Genomic DNA, 12,483 nt, shown 5'->3' with positions numbered 1-12,483 from the left:
GAGGTGGAGGTTGGAATGGTGAGACATATGCACATGCTTTTAAGACACATTCGTCATTTCAATCAAAGAAAACCTCTCTCCTTCGTCCCAAGTTTTTATCTTAAGACTCTAAAAGGCAAAAGGGTGAGACACTTTATGACACATCAGTAAGAATCATATATCCTCTTACATAAGATATCAACAAAGGGGATACAGGTCACTGATCCAAAAAATTGAATGCATCTCATGTACAAACCACTCTGTCAGCCCAGGCTAACAGGCATCCTGTGGAAAGGACACAAGCAAAAACAACTGTAAATTCAACTTGCAAAAAAAAAAAGAGAGAAACTTAAAACAAAAAAAGAAGCCTCACTTCAAAAGGACCAGGTGAAATCTAGATGCCAGGGATTATGAGATTTAACTAGCATGAAGGCCTTTATAGGCAAACTATTGCAGGGCTGAGAATCTGTGACCTCTTGATGCTGCTGGACTCCCATTTACCTCATTCAAGCATGGCCAATGGTCAAGTATGATAGAATTTGGGGTCCAATAGCCTCTGGAAGGCCACTCTATTGCCTTGACCCTTCCACAAGGAAGGGGTTTTTGGTTCAGAGAATAAGGGTGAGGTGCTGGGAGAGTGTTGCCCCAATTAGTGTCCGGCCTCAAAGAGGAAGTAGATCCAAGCTGAATGTGGCTACTCTGTTCAAGTAGTGTGTACGTTTCTGAGACCCCTTATCTAAACAATCATCCTTGGGACATTCATTTCCACAGAGGGAAATAATGTCTTCTGAGCTGTTGTAGCTGGTCATTGATGAAATAGCCCCATTCTTAAATACATAGCTTGGAAACAATGGCCCCACTCTTTAAAATGTTGATATTGTGGAACAAGTCCTGCTGTGTTCTACTCCGACTCGCTCCCAACTAACTGCGAAGGATTGCAGCCTAAAAGACATTAACTATTCCTACAACAATACTGTCATATAAAATAACAAATTAAGTGATTTCATAACAGCTCAGTGCAATATAGTAATGCCAAACTATGCATTTGATGGTTCTCAACCCACTGCTATGAGACAACACAAGGATCTTCAAGGATTTTGAAGGGTAAAAACAAGAATATTTGATTTATTTTATGTAGCCTTAATAAAGGATGGTCTGTGTTTTGGAACATAGGTAGTCAAAGTGACAGCAGCTGGAATGCTAGCAGAGACTAGCAGCAGAGATGGAAATATCTGTCAATCTGGCTTTCTCAGTTTCTCAATTTTTCTGCATCTTAAGTCAGCACATTTTGCTTTTTTTAAAATCCTCATGAAAATTCATCAGCATTTTAGTGTGATTTTTTCCCCTAATAAACACATTTTAAATGCAGTTTTGACTAATGTTCACATTTTTTTGCATGCAGTTTTTCCCAATATAATGCATGTATGCATTTTTTACCAATATCTCCATTCCTTTGCACAATATCCCCTAATATCTGCATTTTTATAAACTATTGTTTGGATAAAAGAATTGCAAAATTGCAGAAAAGTGAAAAATTCAAAGGATAGCTATGTTTTGGTTTTCATGTTCTTTTGGAAGTTGTGAGTTTGATAGATTTGGCTTTAAATGCACACCAAACAAAATTTCTCCTCCATTCCTAGCCAGCAGAAAAAGGATAAGAGTTGGTTAGGCAGGCCTTGGGACAGATCCACATGGAAGTCTGATGCAGAGTCAATCAAACTGAAAAAATCTATTCAAAGGGGTGGGCTAGGCAAATTGAAAGACCTTCATTATTCAAACCTTGTGTCAAAACTCATGCTGTTTGACGTCAGTGCTTGACTTCCATGGCCATTCCCTTCAATGTGTCATTGGCAAAACAATACTCCCTTCAAATATTTCTTACTTCTAGCTATCCTTATGTTTTTGCCATTGTAATGTTAAAATCCAAAGTTCCTGTCAAAACAAAATGCAGCACTTCAAACTGTGCTGGGCAGAACTGACATTTCTGGTTATCAGATATGAAATCAACAGCTCATAATGTAAAAGTTACTATTCCATTGAATTCTTTTACAAGAAACTGAAGAAACTGCAGCAACTTTGCCTGTTTGAAGAAAACTCAAAACTATAATGAGAAATAGAACAGTCTGAAAGCCAATACTTGATCCAGGAAAAGGAGGAAAAAAATTTAAAGGTGCATTACAAAATAATATGCTAACCAGAAACATATGACAGAATTGCTCGTTCATGCTTGCTTTCCTTATATGTGGCATCATCAGACTCTGCAACAGTTGGAAGATTTTTGGACAGTGAGGAAAGTCATTCTTAATGCTACTACACAATTCTAAAAAAGAAGGTTTTTGAGAAGATAAATGGGAGAAGAAGGATGCCTTTGCATGTGCATGTTTTGTTGCTATTAACCTCCATGGTTTCCATGGAGCGGCATACAATTCCAGCCTATATGAGTTACAATGAACTAATGAAAACATATTTAAACATATTTTTGGGCAGGGGGTATTGGATGATCACTGTTTTTCTTTGCAAAGTCCAGTAATATAATAATTTGACTCTTGACTTCCTTTTGCCAGATCTTGGTGGTATGATTTATATGGTACACTCCTTCCGAATACCACCAAATGGTGCACATATGGGTTACTAATCCAGATCATGGCGAGACCTGCACCAGCTTAGTTTCAGGAACGGAATGCTATCACAGACCTTTACTCAATTCTCTGGACCAAATTTTCCCATTTTGCTGACAGGAAATTGACTGTAAGGGATAGTTGCTTGTCCAAAGTTTCCCATTAAGGATTCAAAATGCAATTCTCTTACCTCCAACAACTGTCCACTGATCTCTGCCCATTGGATCTTACTGTATTTTGAAGATCTGTTGATCCAATTACAACTGATGCAGGGTGGGGCAGGATACCTCTAAACAAAGGCATATTAATTCTCTATTAAGATTTTCTCTGGTGCAAAAAAGAATTTAAAGCTTAAGATGGGGGGAAAACAAGTACCTAAATAATAAGAATTTTTAGAATACAAACAATGGTACATTCCAACACTCAAGACAGAAGGAAACCCTTGCCACAGAGCACCTCTGACTGATGAACTCTATCATCTGGTTCACAAGAGTCTCACTATGTGTGTGGCCTCTTTACAACTTTAAATAGTTGCAGGATATGTTTGTGTAAGCAAACACAGGAAATGGAGGGCTTCTACCAGACAAAATATGTACATATCCTGTAGTTCTTTCTCTTTGTTGATGATCCTGGAAGAGCAAGTATTGACAACAGCACAATATAAGAAGTTACAGGCTTATTTCATTTCTAATTCAGAGGCTGAGTTCATGGAGACAAATTTTCTGTTGATAGTGATCGAATTGGTGATTTTAAAAATTAAATTAAATTTAAAAGATCATAATATACAGTGGTACCTCAGGTTATAGATGCTTCAGGTTACAGACTCCGCTAACCCAGAAATAGTACCTCAGGTTAAGAACTTTGCTTCAGGATGAGAACAGAAATTGCGCGGAGGCAGCGGGAGGCCCCATTAGCTAAAGTGGTACCTCAGGTTAAGAACAGTTTCAAGTTAAGTACGGACCTCCAGAACGAATTAAGTTCTTAACCCGAGGTACCACTGTATAAATATGATATGAACCTTATACACATATGATAGGAGCCTTATACTTGCAGCCAGTGCTTTTTTCTTAAATAAATATTCAGGGGTACTCTCATTTTCCTACTCATATTGAAAAACTGCCCCTCAATGAGGCCAAACTTAGATTCACAAAATGTTTAGGGGGTATGCGTCTCCCTGCATCCCCCCAGAAAAAAGCACTGCTTACAGCACCATAAAATACATTATCCCACATCCTCCATCCACGACTCTTAAGAATTCTACATACTAATTTTTACAGGAGTAGAATATTGGGGAAATTACAATATTAGTAAACCAGACATTGTACATACCAGAAATAAATTAAGGAGAAATTCCATTGGGAAAGCTTCTTGGTTATTTTTTCTTCACTGCAACAGGTTTTAGTGGCCTGTGAAGGTGCTACTATAAATTAATTGTCCCTTTTGTACCCACTTCCCAGAAAGGGAGGCTGGGTTCCTGGGCAGGGTGTGTGTCTGTGTATTGGTAGCAATTCTTCCCCTCCAGCCTATCACAACGCACTGCATCCCAGCATAGATGCACCTTGGCACCATTTTGAAAGAGGCAGTCATCTCCCTGTGTTACCAGTGACAATTGCATTTGTAGAGCCATGGGTATATAGCGCTTCCCAGTTTACCCAGGGAAGAAATAAGGAAATAGTGTACTTGTTAAATTCTAATTCCAGATGTCTTTTTGCTTTACAAAACGGAACTACTTAGGGTGCAATTCGAAGCAGGAGAGAGACTTCTTAACCCCTTGAAAATTCACATTTCCTGTTGCTTTTACTGCCACTGTACAAAAGATACAAATAACAGAGATGTGTGTGTCCCCCCCCCCTCTAATTTTCAGTAATCGCCACAGGTACAGTGAAAAGGGTTGACATATTTTAAAAAGGAAAAATCCAGAGCTTTTTTTTGCAAAATCCCCCCCCCCCAAAAAAAAGAGAGATTATGAGCTATTTTTAATAAAACTTGTGAAAATCTACACTGCCAACATGGGCCCGGATGCTGTTTACGAGGGCTGAATACCGGCTAAGTCGAGGAAATTCCGAACATATGGCTACCCTAGCAGTGAACGTCAGTTTCCTCTGGATTCACCAAAGTTATTTATCCATGCCATAACCCCAAGGTTCCCATAGCAGCACCTTAACAGCTGCTGCCAAACTTGGCTTTGCACAGGTTACAAATTGTCATTGCATGGCCAGCGCCTGCAATCATACCTCCCATTAGCTCCCACCCTCTGTTCATCCAGGCACTGAAGCTTGCTGGAGGCAAATATGCCAATGTGGTGCTCTCCATGCATTGTTGACTCTGAGTGCCATGTGCCCCAGCCAGCATGTCCAATGGCCGGGCTTGATAGTTCAACAACATCTTCAAAACATTGTGCTGGCTACTTCTGCCATAGGGTCTCTCAGGAGTCAGCTATACAGCTGCAAATAAAACGTTTTAAGTGTGGTTTAAGTGCAATATACAATGTGACACTAGATGGCGATGGTGAGCCTTATGGAAAATTAAATGTATTTATTAAAACGCTTTTTTAAAAAAAGCATTTTCAAAGCTGTTTTATATGTGTGTCTGGATTCCACCTCAGTAACTGGTCAGGACTCCAAATAACAGGGTGAGCCTATGTGTGTGTAGCAGGCTTCCCTTTGCAGATGTTTCCCAAACCCAGGGATGGTGGGGCAGGGGGACTGCTGAGGGAGTTCCGTGTGGGTGTCCCAGGTCTCCCACTCCACATGACTGCAAATATGTGGAGGAGTGTGACCATTCGTATCCAGTTAAAATGTAGCTGGGTGTTAAAGGGGAGAATTTTCCCTACCAGCTAATATCAAAACAGACACCTAGATATTTTATTCCTTCTCAAATACTTTACTTTTCTCCTTGTTTTATTGCTAGAAATTATGAACTGGCATTCCAACCCACCCCCACTGGCATTTGTGTGGAGAAATACATAGAACATGAAACAGCTGTGGTGCGCTTAGCTGCACCAGAGCTCTTTCAGTCACCGAGCAAAGAGAAAATACTTGGGGTTAATAGAAACTCTACTTGGCTAAGTAAAAAATAAATAAATAAAATAAAAATCACCTCTGTGAAAGCAGATTTATTAACTGGAACATCTGTCTAGAGAGACAAAAATAGGAAGCTAAAGCTAGAAACAGATAAGAAAAGTGCAAGATCCTTTAATGAAACAAGAGTCTTTGCTCCTTAATCACCTTCTCCCCCAACACCATATCAGTCGTTCCTGCTCTAGGTGATAGCACATCCTTCTTTGAAATGAAGTATCATTAAGCTCCAGTCTATCAAGCCGCAGCTTTGCTCCAAAGAGCACCCTACTTAAAATCAACAATTGCAATGGAAATACCAGGTCTGTTGAACTTTTGCTGGGAAAGCGATTAATCTCACAGTGACATTTTGGAGGTCTTGACAAAGCCACATTTCCAAACAAGATAAACCCCGTCTCCCAACACTCTGTATTGGAATAAGGAACCAAGCACAGTGCTCAAGACAGCAGGGAATTACCAATGGCATGCTAATTACCAGCCTGGTCCAGAAATAGCTGGATGCCACAGCCTTGTTTTGGCATGCTTTGCTTTCTGCAGTGCCGTATTGAATGCCCCTGAAAAGCAAAAATACTGGAACCACTGGGTTGAAGGGTTCAACGTCAACAGAATTGTGCATCCATTCACTTGTAGTGGTTAGAAGGTGGGACTAGGACTTGGGAGGCCAGGATTCAAATCCCTATTTAGCCTATTTAGCCATGAAGTTTACTGGGTAGCCTTGAGCCAGTCACTGTTTCTCAGCCTAGCCTACCTCACAGGGTTGTTGTGAGGTTAAAATGGGGAAGGGATAACCATGTTTCTACCTTGAGCTCCTTGTAGTAAAGCTGGGATATAAATGTAATAATAATAACAATTAACCATGATGAATGATGATGGCAGTTGTAGACCAAAAGATTTATGTAATTCTTAACCTGAAACTGTTCTTAACCTAAAGCACTATTTCTGGGTTAGCGGAGTCTGTAACCTGAAGCATCTGTAACCTGAAGCGTATGTAACCTGAGGTACCACTGTAATTAATTTCACAAATTACATTATGTTGTCATGTTATTCCACCTCATTTGTTTCTATGCAGAGGAAATACAAGACAAATGGAGGGAAATGTAATCAATTTTGTATCACTTGCAGACTGAAAGAAGCAGCGACAGCAAATATGAGCAGGTTGATTTTTGTTTGTGAGATGGGATGAACAAGTGAACACCAACAATTTCTGTTCCTTTTTCTGTTTTCATCGAAATTCTCCAGCATCTTCTCTTTCCATACTATTTCTGAAATTCCTGATGTCAGATTTATGTCCATTTATCCTTTGGCGTAGGAATCACAAGACAGAGAAACCAGTAGGAGAACACATCAATCTCCCAGGACATTCTATACAAGATTTCAAAGTAGCTGCCATATTACAAAACTGTTGAAGTCTTCCAGGGCCATTTGAAATTGCTTGGTGGCCACCCCTTTCCTAGAATCCAGCTAATAGAAAGCAGGAAAGAGATGCGGATCAAAATCAGAATGGAACAGGTATAGAGAAATGTTCGACTACATGAATCTTGGTCTAATACAGCATGACACTTTTTATGTTCTTCCAACAATAAAAAGGTAAAAGACCCCTGGACGGTTAAGTCCAGTCAAAGGCAACTATGCGGTTGCAGCGCTCATCTCGCTTTCAGGCCGAGGGAGCCGGCGTTTGTCCACAAAAGCATTCCAGGTCATGTGGCCAACATGACTAAACCGCTTCTGGCGCAATGGGACACCGTGATGGAAACCAGAGCACATGGAAACACTGTTTATCTTCCTGCCGCAGTGGTACCTATTTATCTACTTGCATTGCTGTGCTTTCGAACTGCTAGGTTGGCAGGAGCTGGGACAGAGCAATGGGAGCTCACTCCATCATGGGGATTCAAACCATCAACCTTCCGACCGGCAAGCCCAAGAGGCTCAGTGGTTTAGACCACAGCGCCATCCGAGGCATGAGTTACATTTAAGAAAACTAATAGCACCCTTTCCCCAATATATCATATTTCTCCATAAGCTCAACCAATCTGCTTGTAAGTACAGTTTCTATTAATTTGCCTAGGATGGCAGTCAGAGTCTGGTCCAGATCCAACACAGCATATTGCATCCATGGGATGGCTTTTGGAATGATTACAAAGAACCCACACAAATGAAAACATTTTGTCCTAATGTGTTACCTGTGCAATTTGTTCGAAGACAATTCTGGGAACATGATGCCAGATACCTATTCAAGCAAGCTAGAATGTTCATATCTGAACAAGTTGCAAGAATCATAAGTGGACCATTTAGATATGCTATTGTTACATATAGAAGGATAATGAATCTACATAATGAATGTTATTCAACCCAATGAACTAAAATGAGAGGATGCAATTTGGCCAAGATCCAAAGAACCACATAACTAGTTACACTTGTCTAAAGAAGCTTTGCGATTCTGTTTTTCAAACAGCAGTTCATCCAAAGTCACACACAAACCCCTTTTGAAGAAAAAAAAGGGGGGGTCTTTCAAAAGCAGTTTGTGATATGGCAGGAGGCTCTCATTCATTTATTCATTCATTTGGGGGGGGGGGGTAATGTCCAAACTCCTGACTCTTTTAGCCAAGCTGGAAGTTCATTATTTTAAAATAGACACAAATATATGCAGTTTATGATAAACACTATGTGTGATAGGTGAAAATTTCAAGGAAGCAGATTTTGGCTCAACGTTAGCAGAACATTTGCTTGCTGACCATAGAACAGACTGTCCTGGGTAGTAGATGACTCTCCTTCGCTGGAGAAATTTATGCAAAGACTGGAGAGTTATCTGCCTAGGATTTCCTACATGGAGCAGGGTGGTAGTGGTCAGACTACATTACCACCAAAGTACCTTCCCATTCAAAAATTTTATTATGCTAACATATGTGCAGAATTGTGGTCTGAACACCAAAATTTTCAGGAAAGTTTATTTTACATAAAATGCATCTACAGTCACTGATGGTCTTATAAAGTATGTTTTGTGAATTACAGATGTTCTTCTACAACTTTGATAAACATTAGCCATTTACTGCTGCTGTTTGGAAGCTGGAGGAAGGTCATAACGCCTACAAGAATGCTCACTATGTTATGTGTCATCAATTCAATCTGCTGTAGTCCTTTATTTTGATTAAGCACGCATGTATAAGATGGACAAAGTGACCATGTTCTTAAACAACCTCACAATCCTACAACTTTGTGTTCCTGCATTCAATACCAATTCCAGCGCCGAGGGCCTTCTGGCGGTTCCCTCGCTGCAAGAAGCTAAATTACAGGGAACCAGGTAGAGGGCCTTCTTGGTAGTGGCACCCGCCCTGTGGAACGCCCTCCCACCAGATGTCAAAGAGAAAAACAACTACCAGACTTTTAGAAGACATCTGAAGGCAGCCCTATTTAGGGAAGCTTTTAATGTTTAACAGACTATTGTATTTTAATATTTTGTTGGAAGCCGCCCAGAGTGCCTGGGGAAACCCAGCCAGATGGGTGGGGTATAAATAAATTATTATTATTATTATTATTATTATTATTATTATTATTATTATTACTACAATGGTACCTCGGGTTACATACGCTTCAGGTTACATACGCTTCAGGTTACAGACTCTCCTAACCCACAAATAGTACCTGGGGTTAAGAACTTTGCTTCAGGATGAAAACAGAAATCACGCGGCGGCAGCAGGAGGCCCCATTAGCTAAAGTGGTGTTTCAGGTTAAGAACAGTTTCAGGTTAAGAACGGACCTCCAGAACAAATTACGTACATAACCAGAGGTACCACTGTATTTTATTTATTTATTTATTTATTTATTTATTTATTTATTTATTTATTTCGTTGTTGAGAGATAAACAGTTTATCTTTATGGAACATTCCTTCCCACCCACCTTTCATTGGAAGCATTGAAAAATATGATTTTTTTCTTAGTATTGCATATTCTGTCATTATTATAATATATATACAAACTGATCTTTGGTAGGAAATGCTTCCTTTTCCAATCTGATCTTGTTTTATTTTAATTTGTATTTGTATTCCACATTTCCAATAGGAATACTGAGCTGAAAGCAGCTAGCAGCAGCAGCAGCATTAAAAATTAACATTACAATCAATATAATTATATCAGTAAAACTATAATCATATCAGTAACAGTTTGAGCAAATAGCACAGTCAACACATTCTGGTAAATAAAATTCACAGGTATTCCAGAAATCTGGGCACTGGCAATCCCAAAGACTGGTTACTGTAATGTACCGTGTGTGAGGCTACCCTTGAGACTGGTCCAGAAGCTGCAGCTAGGGCACAATGCAGCAGCCAGGCTACCGACTGAATCTTATTGTCAGCCTATGTCCCTTGTTGAAAGAACTGTACAGGCTCCCATTATGGTACTCGCCCAGGCTGAAGGTAAAACTGATAGTATATAAAGCTATAAACAAGCTGGGAACAAGCTATTTGAGAAACTGCCTTATTCCACATGTACCCCTTACTCACGGCAGTCTTTCGGAGATGCTCTTCTGACTGTGCCATATGTCACTAAGATCTACCTCATGGCCACCCAGAGCAGCAGTTTTAGCACTATTGCACCTATTTTATGGAATTCCTTCCCTTTGGACACGTGGCAGGCATCTATGGTGCTATGCTTTAGACACTTGTTAAAAACTTTCTTACTCATGCAGGCTTTCCCTTTAGTGTGACCCACCCATGTTGACCACACTACTGAAGGCACTTTACTTTTTGTGTTTTTGTTGTTTGTCTTTTACTTTGCATATACAGTGGTACCTCGGGTTACATACGCTTCAGGTTACATACGCTTCAGGTTACAGACTCCGCTAACCCAGAAATAGTGCTTCAGGTTAAGAACTTTGCTTCAGGGTGAGAACAGAAATCATAGTCGTGCGGCGCGGCAGCAGCAGGAGGCCCCATTAGCTAAAGTGGTGCTTCAGGTTAAGAACAGTTTCAGGTTAAGTACGGACCTCCGGAACAAATTAAGTACTTAACCTGAGGTACCACTGTACTTTCAAGTCTCAAAATATACACCCTTTTGTAGCTGAGCATGGCATTCAGGACAGAGTACATTCTAGAGTTTCAGCAATCTGACATGTGAATTACTTTAAAATTCTCAGATCCATGTTGCAGAATAATTGAAGTCAATAAAACAAAAAGCTAGATGAACATTTGGCTCTCGTGAGTTCTCGCTGTTTATTCTACCAATCTGTTCTAAAACTTTTTCCATTGACATTTCAGGTTGTGACAAAAATGGCACACTGCTGGTTGTCTTTCCAAAAGCTTTTCTACTGACAACGGAAATTAAACTTCCATCACTTAAGGTCTTTCCAGAAAAAATCTGTCACCGTTAGCATTCCTTTTACAGTTCAGTGGGGCAATGGCCCTAACTTTGGTCAGCTTCCATTTTCCTCTGCATTTCAAATGTCTGTTAACTCTCTGGTTTAACAATTGCTTGACCCTCTTCAAGGAAAGTGTCTGGAATTAAAAGGTACAGTCCTACTTAAATTCAAGTGGTCACCTCCAGACGTGTTTTTAATGATCCACTTCATTTTAAGAGTCTCCATGCTCTCATATGTTATTCACCCCAATCTGCCAGTATTTGCACTCAATTTCCAACCTCTATTTCCTTGCCTGATAAACAACCAAGTGAAATTTCATGCGTTACAATTGCTGTGAGAAACACTTTAGCTGTGAGGTCCTGCAAGATTCCATCTTATCCCTCCTGCTCTTTAACATCTGTGTAAAATTGCTGAGCAAGATCATCTGAGGGTTCAGAGGAAGGTGTCATTAGTATGCTAAGGACACTCAACTTCACTTCTCTCCATCACTGGAAGGAGGTGAGGCTATGCAGGTGATAAATTTGTCTGTGCATTCTGTAATGGCCTTGATGAGTCCCAATAATTTGAAAATGAATCTCAGCAAGAGGGAAAAACTATGGTTCTTTGGTTTTGGAAATTGGCATCTATTGTGCTTGGTAGATAAAGTTACCCTCATGGGCACTATTTAATAGATGGCCACGACATTTACATCTACTGCAACTACACAGGTGGAGGCCCAGGGCAACTATGTCACTTAACACGGCCATTTCTAAGTAGTGTACAGTGATGTCACAAAAGAAACACAGAAGATAAAATTAACCATAAAATTTTAAAAAAAGCTTACTGGAAAATGCCAGTTTTTAAAAAAGGGTTTTCACTTTTCACCAGGGAATGGTTCTGCCTATGGGCAAAAACACCTTTACCAGAGCACATCTCAGCTTTTTAAAAATCTCTAACATGCGCCCAGTACAGATGGTTCTAGAATCTCCTGGAGGCTTGAGGAGGAGGAGGAGGAGGAGGAAAAAAAGGAGGGACATCAACTCATATTCCAAAAGTATTCCTTCATCAGTATCATTGGAGTCAGGGGGAATGAAAAGTAAACATTTATGGCAGAGGTGGTTTTATGTGACTGAAATATTAAGTAGTTCTTAAAAATACACTACTGATTTAAGACTGGAGATTAAGTGAAGATCATTCACTTAAAACACATTTTCAGCATAACCCCCCCCACCCCCTCCAAAAAAAGAATTCTGGAAGTTTACTGTAGTTTACTTTTGAGAGTTACTATTTCCAGCACCCTTAACAAACTATAGTTTCCAAGATTCTTTGGGAGGGGAAATGTACTTTAAAGTATGGTGTTTGCACAGCCCACGGTGGAGGACCACCTCTCCAATGAATGCCAAAGTACAATGACCAGGACTACAGCAGGGCAACTGTCCCTGTTCCATCTCCGTGATAATAATGAATCAGACATGTCAAT

At 40.0% G+C, this 12,483-nt stretch overlaps 1 protein-coding gene across 3 annotated transcripts in view; it reads right to left on the bottom strand.

The window, feature by feature from the left end:
- Window positions 1-12,483, bottom strand: part of LDLRAD4 (low density lipoprotein receptor class A domain containing 4) — a 266,839-nt gene that overhangs the window by 193,360 nt on the left and 60,996 nt on the right. The gene's annotated exons all lie outside the window — the stretch shown is intronic.

Source organism: Podarcis muralis, chromosome 8 (genome assembly GCF_964188315.1).
Source record: "Podarcis muralis chromosome 8, rPodMur119.hap1.1, whole genome shotgun sequence".
NCBI lineage: Eukaryota > Metazoa > Chordata > Lepidosauria > Squamata > Lacertidae > Podarcis > Podarcis muralis.
This window is presented reverse-complemented; position numbering and strand designations above follow the sequence as displayed.